Source organism: Lygodium microphyllum, unplaced genomic scaffold, assembly GCF_053477565.2.
Source record: "Lygodium microphyllum isolate KBCC unplaced genomic scaffold, Lygodium_microphyllum_v1.1.10 scaffold_68, whole genome shotgun sequence".
Lineage (NCBI taxonomy): Eukaryota > Viridiplantae > Streptophyta > Polypodiopsida > Schizaeales > Lygodiaceae > Lygodium > Lygodium microphyllum.
This window is the reverse complement of record NW_028229551.1, coordinates 215001-233641: the sequence shown is the minus strand read 5'-3', so window position 1 is coordinate 233641 and position 18641 is coordinate 215001.

Genomic DNA, 18641 nt, shown 5'->3' with positions numbered 1-18641 from the left:
AGTGGGCATGGCACCTAGCGGGTAGACCCTGACCGGCTTGATAGCGAGTTGGTAAAGACCCTCGCACTTTTGGTTAAGTCTAAGAGTCTAGCGGGATAGACACTGACCGCCTTGATAGGGAGGCGTGTTAAGACCCCCGAATTTTGAGTACCTTTATTATTATCACCCCCTTTAACATCATCTGAGTTTTTAACAACTCGATGAGGACATCGAGTTTTCTCGAGGGGGGGTATGTATGAGGGATGCAAGCTCCATGAGCCCTTACCTCACCAGCGGTGTCGCGTCGTGGTGGAGTGCAGGTTGATTATTGCGCCATCCCGTGCCCGCTACCCTTGTGCCTTGCGCGTTTGCGCCTTGCAATATACTCGGGCCCTCAAGAAGGGCCCTACGTTTTTAGACCCTCACAGCTTGTTGTTTCCTTGTGCCATGTTACCATGATACCGTGTCGCGTTACCTAGCCCCGTTGCGTGTTACCTTCCGCTGCACATCACGCGTTACGCGTTACGCTTTCGGCGTTCCGTGTCGGGGTGTGATACGCGTTCTCTACGCTGTGGAGACGCTGATTAGAGGGTGATCCCTCATGAGGCGGGCTTCACGGGGTGGGTCTTGCCTACCCCTTGACGGCTCCACGGGAGTGTCGTCACAACACCTATGAGGGATGCGAGCTCCATGAGCCCTTACCTCACCAGCGGTGTCGCGTCGTGGTGGAGTGCAGGTTGATTATTGCGCCATCCCGTGCCCGCTACCCTTGTGCCTTGCGCGTTTGCGCCTTGCAATATACTCGGGCCCTCAAGAAGGGCCCTACGTTTTTAGACCCTCACAGCTTGTTGTTTCCTTGTGCCATGTTACCATGATACCGTGTCGCGTTACCTAGCCCCGTTGCGTGTTACCTTCCGCTGCACATCACGCGTTACGCGTTACGCTTTCGGCGTTCCGTGTCGGGGTGTGATACGCGTTCTCTACGCTGTGGAGACGCTGATTAGAGGGTGATCCCTCATGAGGCGGGCTTCACGGGGTGGGTCTTGCCTACCCCTTGACGGCTGCACGGGAGTGTCGTCACACTTGGTATCAGAGCAAACTCCTCGGCTGGTGCGCAATGACCCCCGAGTGAGCGAGCCTGGTAGAAGTAAAATGTCCCTTGTGCGAAAATCAAAGGCTGCCATGAGAAAAGAAGAAATCGAGCGGAGGTATGTTGAAAAAAGGCGCCTCCTAGTAGATTACCTGCAGATGGAGTCTCTAGAAGCTAAGCTATGTCAAACCAAGGTGGATAAGCTGAATGGCAAAACAGAGCCCCTTGGAACGGTGCTGTCGGAGCTGGACCGGCGCATCGAGAAGGTCCGCAGTGACCTGGACTCGTGCCAAAAAGAAGTTGAAGTGCTGAATGCTAGTATTATGCAATATTGTGAGTACCTTGCAGAAGTGGGCGATGGGGATACCTTGTATCTTGAAAGCACCTTGAAGAAGGGGATTGCTAGTGACTTTGGTGCAGATGCTGCGGTGGGTGGCTTGCCAACACCAAAGCCTCAGAAGGAAATGATGCCAAGTCCGACCCCACGAAGGGTTGCCCTGTCGACCCCAGCTACCTATACGAGAGGAAGAGCAAGACCGAGTCGCCAGGAGCCCAGTTCAAGCTCAAGCGACGAAGGTTCCAGTGAGCATAGTGATGACTCTACGGAGTCTAGTGATAATGAAGATGACTCTGCGGAGTCGGATGATTATGAGGATGACTCTTCGGAGTCTTATGAGGATGGAGACGACTCTGAGGAGTCGAGTGGGAGTGAAGAGGGCTCTGAGGAGTCAAGTAGAGATACTGAAAGCGACTCTATGGAGTCAGATGAAGAAGAAGATGATGAAGAGCGGAATGCAGATGATGAAGAAGAAGATGAGGAGAATGAAGATGCGGTACACAAGAATTCGGTCTGGACCGTAACACAAAGGACCGCTATGGCTAAAGTCAGGCTGCTATGGGATGAGTCCCTGAAGGGAAAGAGAGGCCAGACGGAGCCGGGTACGAGCTCGCGGGTTGGTGACTCTCAGTATGGCACGGAGTCGGATTCGAACTCGCGTGGCCAATTTATTGGCAAGCTGACAGGGGCCATAGTCGGGTCAGGTGGGGACGAGTCAGAAACCGAAGATCCAGAAAAATATGCAGATAGTCCAGTGGACCAGGAGTGGGGCTGGAGCGAAGGATATGAAGAAGAAGAAGAGAGGGCCATATGTTATGAGGAGTCAGGCCAATGTCACCTACAAGAGGGAACCTATGAAGACTCCTGGTACCGGGAGGATAAACGAATGGACATCTATCAGGGTGATCCCTGTGAAGACTCCTGGTACCGGGAGGATAAACGAATGGACATCTATCAGGGTGATCCCTGTGAAGACTCGTGGGGCCGGGAGGATAAACGAACAGCAGATGCTCATGATGACATCTTTGCAGTCTCCTTGAGCCGGGAGCCTAAACGAATGGCCACACATCAGATAGACCCAGAAGGGGCCTACGGGCCAGATACAGAGAGGCAATATGAAAAACTCGGGATGGCATGGACGAGTATAAACAAAACCATGGCCAACACTCATCCATTGAGCTTATCAGGCGCTAGAGTGTCTAGCTATATCGTGGATGGAGTGCTCATCGAAGATTATGAGGATGAACAGGTGACCTCCGGGTCAGATTCAGAAATAGAAGAGCAGGATGAAGAACTCGTGAAGGCACGGACGAGTATAAAGAAACCCGAGGCCATACACCCTACAATGTGCATACCAGAGGCCATTGGGCCTAAGTTTATGTTTGATGGAGTGTTGATAGAAGATGGTGCTGAAACCAGTGAGACCTACGGGTCAGATCTAGAATCGGAAGACTCCTGGAGCCAGGAGGATAAACGAATGGCCACATTCCAAGATGATACCTATGAAGACTCCTTGTGCCGGGAGGAGAAACGAATGGACGAGCAGCAGGGTGATACCTGGGAAGACTCCTTATGCCAGGAGGATAAACGAATGGCTATGTTCAATGATGATTCTTGCGAAGACTCCTTGTTTCAGGAGGATAAAGAAAGAGACAAGGTTGTTACTCAGACGGTCGAAGACTCCTTGCCGCGGGAGAATAAAGGAATGGGCTTGTACAATGCATATGATGGTTATCTAGCAAGCTCCTTGTGCCGGGAGGATAAACGAAAGGCTACACATCCTGTGCCCTCAGTGCACCAGAACAGATCTAAGATCCGAAGGATGAAGAACTCCTTTCGCCAGGAGTATAAACGAAAGGCTATGGTTCAAGCTGCTAGAAAAGCAGTGGAAAACTCGCGTAGCCACGAGTATAAAAGAACGGCCAACCCCCTTACCATTCGCGCTTTACGCGTAAGGAGATGTACCACCTTCGCAAGACGGCGGTTTCCTCATCAACCTAGGGCATACAACGCCCCACCCTCTTCACGAGGAGGTGCGGCTTCCAAGTGCACCTCGCGTAAGCTGAGGTATGCGGTCACTCTTGGGTGGTCAAATGCTACCTCAAGAAAATGGAGAAATGCGTCCACTCCAGCATGGGCAAATGCTTTCTCCCACTTGATGCGTGGATTGACAGATCAGGCCAATCAGGGCCACATTCTGCAGGGCGCCAACTTTTGGGTCCTTGCTTTCATGGCATGGCATGCTCCTAGTTGAGCACCCAGTCGTGCCTCTAGTCCGCTGGCATGGTCTGCGCACTCATACTGCCAGGACCCAACTGGGTTACCTCCACTCTGTGTTTGGTAAGTTAGTCAGCAGGTGGATGGATTGAAGTGCTCATCAATAAAAGATTTCTTCCTAGTCTATGTCCCAAGGGCCACTCCACACTTGTAATCGAGTCGGTGGGTGGTTAACCTTATGTCGAGTCCGAAAGACCATGTTCCGCACTTGTATCGAGTCAGTGGGCATGGCACCTAGCGGGTAGACCCTGACCGGCTTGATAGCGAGTTGGTAAAGACCCCCGAACTTTTGGTTAAGTCTAAGAGTCTAGCGGGATAGACACTGACCGCCTTGATAGGGAGGCGTGTTAAGACCCCCGAATTTTGAGTACCTTTATTATTATCACCCCCTTTAACATCATCTGAGTTTTTAACAACTCGATGAGGACATCGAGTTTTCTCGAGGGGGGGTATGTATGAGGGATGCGAGCTCCATGAGCCCTTACCTCACCAGCGGTGTCGCGTCGTGGTGGAGTGCAGGTTGATTATTGCGCCATCCCGTGCCCGCTACCCTTGTGCCTTGCGCGTTTGCGCCTTGCAATATACTCGGGCCCTCAAGAAGGGCCCTACGTTTTTAGACCCTCACAGCTTGTTGTTTCCTTGTGCCATGTTACCATGATACCGTGTCGCGTTACCTAGCCCCGTTGCGTGTTACCTTCCGCTGCACATCACGCGTTACGCGTTACGCTTTCGGCGTTCCGTGTCGGGGTGTGATACGCGTTCTCTACGCTGTGGAGACGCTGATTAGAGGGTGATCCCTCATGAGGCGGGCTTCACGGGGTGGGTCTTGCCTACCCCTTGACGGCTCCACGGGAGTGTCGTCACAACACCTATGAGGGATGCGAGCTCCATGAGCCCTTACCTCACCAGCGGTGTCGCGTCGTGGTGGAGTGCAGGTTGATTATTGCGCCATCCCGTGCCCGCTACCCTTGTGCCTTGCGCGTTTGCGCCTTGCAATATACTCGGGCCCTCAAGAAGGGCCCTACGTTTTTAGACCCTCACAGCTTGTTGTTTCCTTGTGCCATGTTACCATGATACCGTGTCGCGTTACCTAGCCCGGTTGCGTGTTACCTTCCACTGCACATCACGCGTTACGCGTTACGCTTTCGGCGTTCCGTGTCGGGGTGTGATACGCGTTCTCTACGCTGTGGAGACGCTGATTAGAGGGTGATCCCTCATGAGGCGGGCTTCACGGGGTGGGTCTTGCCTACCCCTTGACGGCTCCACGGGAGTGTCGTCACACTTGGTATCAGAGCAAACTCCTCGGCTGGTGCGCAATGACCCCCGAGTGAGCGAGCCTGGTAGAAGTAAAATGTCCCTTGTGCGAAAATCAAAGGCTGCCATGAGAAAAGAAGAAATCGAGCGGAGGTATGCTGAAAAAAGGCGCCTCCTAGTAGATTACCTGCAGATGGAGTCTCTAGAAGCTAAGCTATGTCAAACCAAGGTGGATAAGCTGAATGGCAAAACAGAGCCCCTTGGAACGGTGCTGTCGGAGCTGGACCGGCGCATCGAGAAGGTCCGCAGTGACCTGGACTCGTGCCAAAAAGAAGTTGAAGTGCTGAATGCTAGTATTATGCAATATTGTGAGTACCTTGCAGAAGTGGGCGATGGGGATACCTTGTATCTTGAAAGCACCTTGAAGAAGGGGATTGCTAGCGACTTTGGTGCAGATGCTGCGGTGGGTGGCTTGCCAACACCAAAGCCTCAGAAGGAAATGATGCCAAGTCCGACCCCACGAAGGGTTGCCCTGTCGACCCCAGCTACCTATACGAGAGGAAGAGCAAGACCGAGTCGCCAGGAGCCCAGTTCAAGCTCAAGCGACGAAGGTTCCAGTGAGCATAGTGATGACTCTACGGAGTCTAGTGATAATGAAGATGACTCTGCGGAGTCGGATGATTATGAGGATGACTCTTCGGAGTCTTATGAGGATGGAGACGACTCTGAGGAGTCGAGTGGGAGTGGAGAGGGCTCTGAGGAGTCAAGTAGAGATACTGAAAGCGACTCTACGGAGTCAGATGAAGAAGAAGAAGATGAAGAGCGGAATGCAAATGATGAAGAAGAAGATGAGGAGAATGAAGATGCGGTACACAAGAATTCGGTCTGGACCGTAACACAAAGGACCGCTATGGCTAAAGTCAGGCTGCTATGGGATGAGTCCCTGAAGGGAAAGAGAGGCCAGACGGAGCCGGGTACGAGCTCGCGGGTTGGTGACTCTCAGTATGGCACGGAGTCGGATTCGAACTCGCGTGGCCAATTTATTGGCAAGCTGACAGGGGCCATAGTCGGGTCAGGTGGGGACGAGTCAGAAACCGAAGATCCAGAAAAATATGCAGATAGTCCAGTGGACCAGGAGTGGGGCTGGAGCGAAGGATATGAAGAAGAAGAAGAGAGGGCCATATGTTATGAGGAGTCAGGCCAATGTCACCTACAAGAGGGAACCTATGAAGACTCCTGGTACCGGGAGGATAAACGAATGGACATCTATCAGGGTGATCCCTGTGAAGACTCCTGGTACCGGGAGGATAAACGAATGGACATCTATCAGGGTGATCCCTGTGAAGACTCCTGGGGCCGGGAGGATAAACGAACAGCAGATGCTCATGATGACATCTTTGCAGTCTCCTTGAGCCGGGAGCCTAAACGAACGGCCACACATCAGATAGACCCAGAAGGGGCCTACGGGCCAGATACGGAGAGGCAATATGAAGAACTCGGGGTGGCATGGACGAGTATAAACGAAACCATGGCCAACACTCATCCATTGAGCTTATCAGGCGCTAGAGTGCCTAGCTATATCGTGAATGGAGTGCTCATCGAAGATTATGAGGATGAACAGGTGACCTCCGGGTCAGATTCAGAAATAGAAGAGCAGGATGAAGAACTCGTGAAGGCACGGACGAGTATAAAGAAACCCGAGGCCATACACCCTACAATGTGCATACCAGAGGCCATTGGGCCTAAGTTTATGTTTGATGGAGTGTTGATAGAAGATGGTGCTGAAACCAGTGAGACCTACGGGTCAGATCTAGAATCGGAAGACTCCTGGAGCCAGGAGGATAAACGAATGGCCACATTCCAAGATGATACCTATGAAGACTCCTTGTGCCGGGAGGAGAAACGAATGGACGAGCAGCAGGGTGATACCTGTGAAGACTCCTTATGCCAGGAGGATAAACGAATGGCTATGTTCAATGATGATTCTTGCGAAGACTCCTTGTTTCAGGAGGATAAAGAAAGAGACAGGGTTGTTACTCAGACGGTCGAAGACTCCTTGCCGCGGGAGAATAAAGGAATGGGCTTGTACAATGCATATGATGGTTATCTAGCAAGCTCCTTGTGCCGGGAGGATAAACGAAAGGCTACACATCCTGTGCCCTCAGTGCACCAGAACAGATCTAAGATCCGAAGGATGAAGAACTCCTTTCGCCAGGAGTATAAACGAAAGGCTATGGTTCAAGCTGCTAGAAAAGCAGTGGAAAACTCGCGTAGCCACGAGTATAAAAGAACGGCCAACCCCCTTACCATTCGCGCTTTACGCGTAAGGAGATGTACCACCTTCGCAAGATGGCGGTTTCCTCATCAACCTAGGGCATACAACGCCCCACCCTCTTCACGAGGAGGTGCGGCTTCCAAGTGCACCTCGCGTAAGCTGAGGTATGCGGTCACTCTTGGGTGGTCAAATGCTACCTCAAGAAAATGGAGAAATGCGTCCACTCCAGCGTGGGCAAATGCTTTCTCCCACTTGATGCGTGGATTGACAGATCAGGCCAATCAGGGCCACATTATGCAGGGCGCCAACTTTTGGGTCCTTGCTTTCATGGCATGGCATGCTCCTAGTTGAGCACCCAGTCGTGCCTCTAGTCCGCTGGCATGGTCTGCGCACTCATACTGCCAGGACCCAACTGGGTTACCTCCACTCTGTGTTTGGTAAGTTAGTCAGCAGGTGGATGGATTGAAGTGCTCATCAATAAAAGATTTCTTCCTAGTCTATGTCCCAAGGGCCACTCCACACTTGTAATCGAGTCGGTGGGTGGTTAACCTTATGTCGAGTCCGAAAGACCATGTTCCGCACTTGTATCGAGTCAGTGGGCATGGCACCTAGCGGGTAGACCCTGACCGGCTTGATAGCGAGTTGGTAAAGACCCCCGAACTTTTGGTTAAGTCTAAGAGTCTAGCGGGATAGACACTGACCGCCTTGATAGGGAGGCGTGTTAAGACCCCCGAATTTTGAGTACCTTTATTATTATCACCCCCTTTAACATCATCTGAGTTTTTAACAACTCGATGAGGACATCGAGTTTTCTCGAGGGGCGGTATGTATGAGGGATGCGAGCTCCATGAGCCCTTACCTCACCAGCGGTGTCGCGTCGTGGTGGAGTGCAGGTTGATTATTGCGCCATCCCGTGCCCGCTACCCTTGTGCCTTGCGCGTTTGCGCCTTGCAATATACTCGGGCCCTCAAGAAGGGCCCTACGTTTTTAGACCCTCACAGCTTGTTGTTTCCTTGTGCCATGTTACCATGATACCGTGTCGCGTTACCTAGCCCCGTTGCGTGTTACCTTCCGCTGCACATCACGCGTTACGCGTTACGCTTTCGGCGTTCCGTGTCGGGGTGTGATACGCGTTCTCTACGCTGTGGAGACGCTGATTAGAGGGTGATCCCTCATGAGGCGGGCTTCACGGGGTGGGTCTTGCCTACCCCTTGACGGCTCCACGGGAGTGTCGTCACAACACCTATGAGGGATGCGAGCTCCATGAGCCCTTACCTCACCAGCGGTGTCGCGTCGTGGTGGAGTGCAGGTTGATTATTGCGCCATCCCGTGCCCGCTACCCTTGTGCCTTGCGCGTTTGCGCCTTGCAATATACTCGGGCCCTCAAGAAGGGCCCTACGTTTTTAGACCCTCACAGCTTGTTGTTTCCTTGTGCCATGTTACCATGATACCGTGTCGCGTTACCTAGCCCCGTTGCGTGTTACCTTCCGCTGCACATCACGCGTTACGCGTTACGCTTTCGGCGTTCCGTGTCGGGGTGTGATACGCGTTCTCTACGCTGTGGAGACGCTGATTAGAGGGTGATCCCTCATGAGGCGGGCTTCACGGGGTGGGTCTTGCCTACCCCTTGACGGCTCCACGGGAGTGTCGTCACACTTGGTATCAGAGCAAACTCCTCGGCTGGTGCGCAATGACCCCCGAGTGAGCGAGCCTGGTAGAAGTAAAATGTCCCTTGTGCGAAAATCAAAGGCTGCCATGAGAAAAGAAGAAATCGAGCGGAGGTATGCTGAAAAAAGGCGCCTCCTAGTAGATTACCTGCAGATGGAGTCTCTAGAAGCTAAGCTATGTCAAACCAAGGTGGATAAGCTGAATGGCAAAACAGAGCCCCTTGGAACGGTGCTGTCGGAGCTGGACCGGCGCATCGAGAAGGTCCGCAGTGACCTGGACTCGTGCCAAAAAGAAGTTGAAGTGCTGAATGCTAGTATTATGCAATATTGTGAGTACCTTGCAGAAGTGGGCGATGGGGATACCTTGTATCTTGAAAGCACCTTGAAGAAGGGGATTGCTGGTGACTTTGGTGCAGATGCTGCGGTGGGTGGCTTGCCAACACCAAAGCCTCAGAAGGAAATGATGCCAAGTCCGACCCCACGAAGGGTTGCCCTGTCGACCCCAGCTACCTATACGAGAGGAAGCGCAAGACCGAGTCGCCAGGAGCCCAGTTCAAGCTCAAGCGACGAAGGTTCCAGTGAGCATAGTGATGACTCTACGGAGTCTAGTGATAATGAAGATGACTCTGCGGAGTCGGATGATTATGAGGATGACTCTTCGGAGTCTTATGAGGATGGAGACGACTCTAAGGAGTCGAGTGGGAGTGAAGAGGGCTCTGAGGAGTCAAGTAGAGATACTGAAAGCGACTCTACGGAGTCAGATGAAGAAGAAGATGATGAAGAGCGGAATGCAGATGATGAAGAAGAAGATGAGGAGAATGAAGATGCGGTACACAAGAAATCGGTCTGGACCGTAACACAAAGGACCGCTATGGCTAAAGTCAGGCTGCTATGGGATGAGTCCCTGAAGGGAAAGAGAGGCCAGACGGAGCCGGGTACGAGCTCGCGGGTTGGTGACTCTCAGTATGGCACGGAGTCGGATTCGAACTCGCGTGGCCAATTTATTGGCAAGCTGACAGGGGCCATAGTCGGGTCAGGTGGGGACGAGTCAGAAACCGAAGATCCAGAAAAATATGCAGATAGTCCAGTGGACCAGGAGTGGGGCTGGAGCGAAGGATATGAAGAAGAAGAAGAGAGGGCCATATGTTATGAGGAGTCAGGCCAATGTCACCTACAAGAGGGAACCTATGAAGACTCCTGGTACCGGGAGGATAAACGAATGGACATCTATCAGGGTGATCCCTGTGAAGACTCCTGGTACCGGGAGGATAAACGAATGGACATCTATCAGGGTGATCCCTGTGAAGACTCCTGGGGCCGGGAGGATAAACGAACAGCAGATGCTCATGATGACATCTTTGCAGTCTCCTTGAGCCGGGAGCCTAAACGAACGGCCACACATCAGATAGACCCAGAAGGGGCCTACGGGCCAGATACGGAGAGGCAATATGAAGAACTCGGGGTGGCATGGACGAGTATAAACGAAACCATGGCCAACACTCATCCATTGAGCTTATCAGGCGCTAGAGTGCCTAGCTATATCGTGAATGGAGTGCTCATCGAAGATTATGAGGATGAACAGGTGACCTCCGGGTCAGATTCAGAAATAGAAGAGCAGGATGAAGAACTCGTGAAGGCACGGACGAGTATAAAGAAACCCGAGGCCATACACCCTACAATGTGCATACCAGAGGCCATTGGGCCTAAGTTTATGTTTGATGGAGTGTTGATAGAAGATGGTGCTGAAACCAGTGAGACCTACGGGTCAGATCTAGAATCGGAAGACTCCTGGAGCCAGGAGGATAAACGAATGGCCACATTCCAAGATGATACCTATGAAGACTCCTTGTGCCGGGAGGAGAAACGAATGGACGAGCAGCAGGGTGATACCTGTGAAGACTCCTTATGCCAGGAGGATAAACGAATGGCTATGTTCAATGATGATTCTTGCGAAGACTCCTTGTTTCAGGAGGATAAAGAAAGAGACAGGGTTGTTACTCAGACGGTCGAAGACTCCTTGCCGCGGGAGAATAAAGGAATGGGCTTGTACAATGCATATGATGGTTATCTAGCAAGCTCCTTGTGCCGGGAGGATAAACGAAAGGCTACACATCCTGTGCCCTCAGTGCACCAGAACAGATCTAAGATCCGAAGGATGAAGAACTCCTTTCGCCAGGAGTATAAACGAAAGGCTATGGTTCAAGCTGCTAGAAAAGCAGTGGAAAACTCGCGTAGCCACGAGTATAAAAGAACGGCCAACCCCCTTACCATTCGCGCTTTACGCGTAAGGAGATGTACCACCTTCGCAAGATGGCGGTTTCCTCATCAACCTAGGGCATACAACGCCCCACCCTCTTCACGAGGAGGTGCGGCTTCCAAGTGCACCTCGCGTAAGCTGAGGTATGCGGTCACTCTTGGGTGGTCAAATGCTACCTCAAGAAAATGGAGAAATGCGTCCACTCCAGCGTGGGCAAATGCTTTCTCCCACTTGATGCGTGGATTGACAGATCAGGCCAATCAGGGCCACATTATGCAGGGCGCCAACTTTTGGGTCCTTGCTTTCATGGCATGGCATGCTCCTAGTTGAGCACCCAGTCGTGCCTCTAGTCCGCTGGCATGGTCTGCGCACTCATACTGCCAGGACCCAACTGGGTTACCTCCACTCTGTGTTTGGTAAGTTAGTCAGCAGGTGGATGGATTGAAGTGCTCATCAATAAAAGATTTCTTCCTAGTCTATGTCCCAAGGGCCACTCCACACTTGTAATCGAGTCGGTGGGTGGTTAACCTTATGTCGAGTCCGAAAGACCATGTTCCGCACTTGTATCGAGTCAGTGGGCATGGCACCTAGCGGGTAGACCCTGACCGGCTTGATAGCGAGTTGGTAAAGACCCCCGAACTTTTGGTTAAGTCTAAGAGTCTAGCGGGATAGACACTGACCGCCTTGATAGGGAGGCGTGTTAAGACCCCCGAATTTTGAGTACCTTTATTATTATCACCCCCTTTAACATCATCTGAGTTTTTAACAACTCGATGAGGACATCGAGTTTTCTCGAGGGGGGGTATGTATGAGGGATGCGAGCTCCATGAGCCCTTACCTCACCAGCGGTGTCGCGTCGTGGTGGAGTGCAGGTTGATTATTGCGCCATCCCGTGCCCGCTACCCTTGTGCCTTGCGCGTTTGCGCCTTGCAATATACTCGGGCCCTCAAGAAGGGCCCTACGTTTTTAGACCCTCACAGCTTGTTGTTTCCTTGTGCCATGTTACCATGATACCGTGTCGCGTTACCTAGCCCCGTTGCGTGTTACCTTCCGCTGCACATCACGCGTTACGCGTTACGCTTTCGGCGTTCCGTGTCGGGGTGTGATACGCGTTCTCTACGCTGTGGAGACGCTGATTAGAGGGTGATCCCTCATGAGGCGGGCTTCACGGGGTGGGTCTTGCCTACCCCTTGACGGCTCCACGGGAGTGTCGTCACAACACCTATGAGGGATGCGAGCTCCATGAGCCCTTACCTCACCAGCGGTGTCGCGTCGTGGTGGAGTGCAGGTTGATTATTGCGCCATCCCGTGCCCGCTACCCTTGTGCCTTGCGCGTTTGCGCCTTGCAATATACTCGGGCCCTCAAGAAGGGCCCTACGTTTTTAGACCCTCACAGCTTGTTGTTTCCTTGTGCCATGTTACCATGATACCGTGTCGCGTTACCTAGCCCCGTTGCGTGTTACCTTCCGCTGCACATCACGCGTTACGCGTTACGCTTTCGGCGTTCCGTGTCGGGGTGTGATACGCGTTCTCTACGCTGTGGAGACGCTGATTAGAGGGTGATCCCTCATGAGGCGGGCTTCACGGGGTGGGTCTTGCCTACCCCTTGACGGCTCCACGGGAGTGTCGTCACACTTGGTATCAGAGCAAACTCCTCGGCTGGTGCGCAATGACCCCCGAGTGAGCGAGCCTGGTAGAAGTAAAATGTCCCTTGTGCGAAAATCAAAGGCTGCCATGAGAAAAGAAGAAATCGAGCGGAGGTATGCTGAAAAAAGGCGCCTCCTAGTAGATTACCTGCAGATGGAGTCTCTAGAAGCTAAGCTATGTCAAACCAAGGTGGATAAGCTGAATGGCAAAACAGAGCCCCTTGGAACGGTGCTGTCGGAGCTGGACCGGCGCATCGAGAAGGTCCGCAGTGACCTGGACTCGTGCCAAAAAGAAGTTGAAGTGCTGAATGCTAGTATTATGCAATATTGTGAGTACCTTGCAGAAGTGGGCGATGGGGATACCTTGTATCTTGAAAGCACCTTGAAGAAGGGGATTGCTGGTGACTTTGGTGCAGATGCTGCGGTGGGTGGCTTGCCAACACCAAAGCCTCAGAAGGAAATGATGCCAAGTCCGACCCCACGAAGGGTTGCCCTGTCGACCCCAGCTACCTATACGAGAGGAAGAGCAAGACCGAGTCGCCAGGAGCCCAGTTCAAGCTCAAGCGACGAAGGTTCCAGTGAGCATAGTGATGACTCTACGGAGTCTAGTGATAATGAAGATGACTCTGCGGAGTCGGATGATTATGAGGATGACTCTTCGGAGTCTTATGAGGATGGAGACGACTCTAAGGAGTCGAGTGGGAGTGAAGAGGGCTCTGAGGAGTCAAGTAGAGATACTGAAAGTGACTCTACGGAGTCAGATGAAGAAGAAGATGATGAAGAGCGGAATGCAGATGATGAAGAAGAAGATGAGGAGAATGAAGATGCGGTACACAAGAAATCGGTCTGGACCGTAACACAAAGGACCGCTATGGCTAAAGTCAGGCTGCTATGGGATGAGTCCCTGAAGGGAAAGAGAGGCCAGACGGAGCCGGGTACGAGCTCGCGGGTTGGTGACTCTCAGTATGGCACGGAGTCGGATTCGAACTCGCGTGGCCAATTTATTGGCAAGCTGACAGGGGCCATAGTCGGGTCAGGTGGGGACGAGTCAGAAACCGAAGATCCAGAAAAATATGCAGATAGTCCAGTGGACCAGGAGTGGGGCTGGAGCGAAGGATATGAAGAAGAAGAAGAGAGGGCCATATGTTATGAGGAGTCAGGCCAATGTCACCTACAAGAGGGAACCTATGAAGACTCCTGGTACCGGGAGGATAAACGAATGGACATCTATCAGGGTGATCCCTGTGAAGACTCCTGGTACCGGGAGGATAAACGAATGGACATCTATCAGGGTGATCCCTGTGAAGACTCCTGGGGCCGGGAGGATAAACGAACAGCAGATGCTCATGATGACATCTTTGCAGTCTCCTTGAGCCGGGAGCCTAAACGAACGGCCACACATCAGATAGACCCAGAAGGGGCCTACGGGCCAGATACGGAGAGGCAATATGAAGAACTCGGGGTGGCATGGACGAGTATAAACGAAACCATGGCCAACACTCATCCATTGAGCTTATCAGGCGCTAGAGTGCCTAGCTATATCGTGAATGGAGTGCTCATCGAAGATTATGAGGATGAACAGGTGACCTCCGGGTCAGATTCAGAAATAGAAGAGCAGGATGAAGAACTCGTGAAGGCACGGACGAGTATAAAGAAACCCGAGGCCATACACCCTACAATGTGCATACCAGAGGCCATTGGGCCTAAGTTTATGTTTGATGGAGTGTTGATAGAAGATGGTGCTGAAACCAGTGAGACCTACGGGTCAGATCTAGAATCGGAAGACTCCTGGAGCCAGGAGGATAAACGAATGGCCACATTCCAAGATGATACCTATGAAGACTCCTTGTGCCGGGAGGAGAAACGAATGGACGAGCAGCAGGGTGATACCTGTGAAGACTCCTTATGCCAGGAGGATAAACGAATGGCTATGTTCAATGATGATTCTTGCGAAGACTCCTTGTTTCAGGAGGATAAAGAAAGAGACAGGGTTGTTACTCAGACGGTCGAAGACTCCTTGCCGCGGGAGAATAAAGGAATGGGCTTGTACAATGCATATGATGGTTATCTAGCAAGCTCCTTGTGCCGGGAGGATAAACGAAAGGCTACACATCCTGTGCCCTCAGTGCACCAGAACAGATCTAAGATCCGAAGGATGAAGAACTCCTTTCGCCAGGAGTATAAACGAAAGGCTATGGTTCAAGCTGCTAGAAAAGCAGTGGAAAACTCGCGTAGCCACGAGTATAAAAGAACGGCCAACCCCCTTACCATTCGCGCTTTACGCGTAAGGAGATGTACCACCTTCGCAAGACGGCGGTTTCCTCATCAACCTAGGGCATACAACGCCCCACCCTCTTCACGAGGAGGTGCGGCTTCCAAGTGCACCTCGCGTAAGCTGAGGTATGCGGTCACTCTTGGGTGGTCAAATGCTACCTCAAGAAAATGGAGAAATGCGTCCACTCCAGCGTGGGCAAATGCTTTCTCCCACTTGATGCGTGGATTGACAGATCAGGCCAATCAGGGCCACATTCTGCAGGGCGCCAACTTTTGGGTCCTTGCTTTCATGGCATGGCATGCTCCTAGTTGAGCACCCAGTCGTGCCTCTAGTCCGCTGGCATGGTCTGCGCACTCATACTGCCAGGACCCAACTGGGTTACCTCCACTCTGTGTTTGGTAAGTTAGTCAGCAGGTGGATGGATTGAAGTGCTCATCAATAAAAGATTTCTTCCTAGTCTATGTCCCAAGGGCCACTCCACACTTGTAATCGAGTCGGTGGGTGGTTAACCTTATGTCGAGTCCGAAAGACCATGTTCCGCACTTGTATCGAGTCAGTGGGCATGGCACCTAGCGGGTAGACCCTGACCGGCTTGATAGCGAGTTGGTAAAGACCCCCGAACTTTTGGTTAAGTCTAAGAGTCTAGCGGGATAGACACTGACCGCCTTGATAGGGAGGCGTGTTAAGACCCCCGAATTTTGAGTACCTTTATTATTATCACCCCCTTTAACATCATCTGAGTTTTTAACAACTCGATGAGGACATCGAGTTTTCTCGAGGGGGGGTATGTATGAGGGATGCGAGCTCCATGAGCCCTTACCTCACCAGCGGTGTCGCGTCGTGGTGGAGTGCAGGTTGATTATTGCGCCATCCCGTGCCCGCTACCCTTGTGCCTTGCGCGTTTGCGCCTTGCAATATACTCGGGCCCTCAAGAAGGGCCCTACGTTTTTAGACCCTCACAGCTTGTTGTTTCCTTGTGCCATGTTACCATGATACCGTGTCGCGTTACCTAGCCCCGTTGCGTGTTACCTTCCGCTGCACATCACGCGTTACGCGTTACGCTTTCGGCGTTCCGTGTCGGGGTGTGATACGCGTTCTCTACGCTGTGGAGACGCTGATTAGAGGGTGATCCCTCATGAGGCGGGCTTCACGGGGTGGGTCTTGCCTACCCCTTGACGGCTCCACGGGAGTGTCGTCACAACACCTATGAGGGATGCGAGCTCCATGAGCCCTTACCTCACCAGCGGTGTCGCGTCGTGGTGGAGTGCAGGTTGATTATTGCGCCATCCCGTGCCCGCTACCCTTGTGCCTTGCGCGTTTGCGCCTTGCAATATACTCGGGCCCTCAAGAAGGGCCCTACGTTTTTAGACCCTCACAGCTTGTTGTTTCCTTGTGCCATGTTACCATGATACCGTGTCGCGTTACCTAGCCCCGTTGCGTGTTACCTTCCGCTGCACATCACGCGTTACGCGTTACGCTTTCGGCGTTCCGTGTCGGGGTGTGATACGCGTTCTCTACGCTGTGGAGACGCTGATTAGAGGGTGATCCCTCATGAGGCGGGCTTCACGGGGTGGGTCTTGCCTACCCCTTGACGGCTCCACGGGAGTGTCGTCACACTTGGTATCAGAGCAAACTCCTCGGCTGGTGCGCAATGACCCCCGAGTGAGCGAGCCTGGTAGAAGTAAAATGTCCCTTGTGCGAAAATCAAAGGCTGCCATGAGAAAAGAAGAAATCGAGCGGAGGTATGCTGAAAAAAGGCGCCTCCTAGTAGATTACCTGCAGATGGAGTCTCTAGAAGCTAAGCTATGTCAAACCAAGGTGGATAAGCTGAATGGCAAAACAGAGCCCCTTGGAACGGTGCTGTCGGAGCTGGACCGGCGCATCGAGAAGGTCCGCAGTGACCTGGACTCGTGCCAAAAAGAAGTTGAAGTGCTGAATGCTAGTATTATGCAATATTGTGAGTACCTTGCAGAAGTGGGCGATGGGGATACCTTGTATCTTGAAAGCACCTTGAAGAAGGGGATTGCTGGTGACTTTGGTGCAGATGCTGCGGTGGGTGGCTTGCCAACACCAAAGCCTCAGAAGGAAATGATGCCAAGTCCGACCCCACGAAGGGTTGCCCTGTCGACCCCAGCTACCTATACGAGAGGAAGAGCAAGACCGAGTCGCCAGGAGCCCAGTTCAAGCTCAAGCGACGAAGGTTCCAGTGAGCATAGTGATGACTCTACGGAGTCTAGTGATAATGAAGATGACTCTGCGGAGTCGGATGATTATGAGGATGACTCTTCGGAGTCTTATGAGGATGGAGACGACTCTAAGGAGTCGAGTGGGAGTGAAGAGGGCTCTGAGGAGTCAAGTAGAGATACTGAAAGCGACTCTACGGAGTCAGATGAAGAAGAAGATGATGAAGAGCGGAATGCAGATGATGAAGAAGAAGATGAGGAGAATGAAGATGCGGTACACAAGAAATCGGTCTGGACCGTAACACAAAGGACCGCTATGGCTAAAGTCAGGCTGCTATGGGATGAGTCCCTGAAGGGAAAGAGAGGCCAGACGGAGCCGGGTACGAGCTCGCGGGTTGGTGACTCTCAGTATGGCACGGAGTCGGATTCGAACTCGCGTGGCCAATTTATTGGCAAGCTGACAGGGGCCATAGTCGGGTCAGGTGGGGACGAGTCAGAAACCGAAGATCCAGAAAAATATGCAGATAGTCCAGTGGACCAGGAGTGGGGCTGGAGCGAAGGATATGAAGAAGAAGAAGAGAGGGCCATATGTTATGAGGAGTCAGGCCAATGTCACCTACAAGAGGGAACCTATGAAGACTCCTGGTACCGGGAGGATAAACGAATGGACATCTATCAGGGTGATCCCTGTGAAGACTCCTGGTACCGGGAGGATAAACGAATGGACATCTATCAGGGTGATCCCTGTGAAGACTCCTGGGGCCGGGAGGATAAACGAACAGCAGATGCTCATGATGACATCTTTGCAGTCTCCTTGAGCCGGGAGCCTAAACGAACGGCCACACATCAGATAGACCCAGAAGGGGCCTACGGGCCAGATACAGAGAGGCAATATGAAAAACTCGGGATGGCATGGACGAGTATAAACAAAACCATGGCCAACACTCATCCATTGAGCTTATCAGGCGCTAGAGTGTCTAGCTATATCGTGGATGGAGTGCTTATCGAAGATTATGAGGATGAACAGGTGACCTCCGGGTCAGATTCAGAAATAGAAGAGCAGGATGAGGAACTCGTGAAGGCACGGACGAGTATAAAGAAACCCGAGGCCATACACCCTACAATGTGCATACCAGAGGCCATTGGGCCTAAGTTTATGTTTGATGGAGTGTTGATAGAAGATGGTGCTGAAACCAGTGAGACCTACGGGTCAGATCTAGAATCGGAAGACTCCTGGAGCCAGGAGGATAAACGAATGGCCACATTCCAAGATGATACCTATGAAGACTCCTTGTGCCGGGAGGATAAACGAATGGACGAGCAGCAGGGTGATACCTGGGAAGACTCCTTATGCCAGGAGGATAAACGAATGGCTATGTTCAATGATGATTCTTGCGAAGA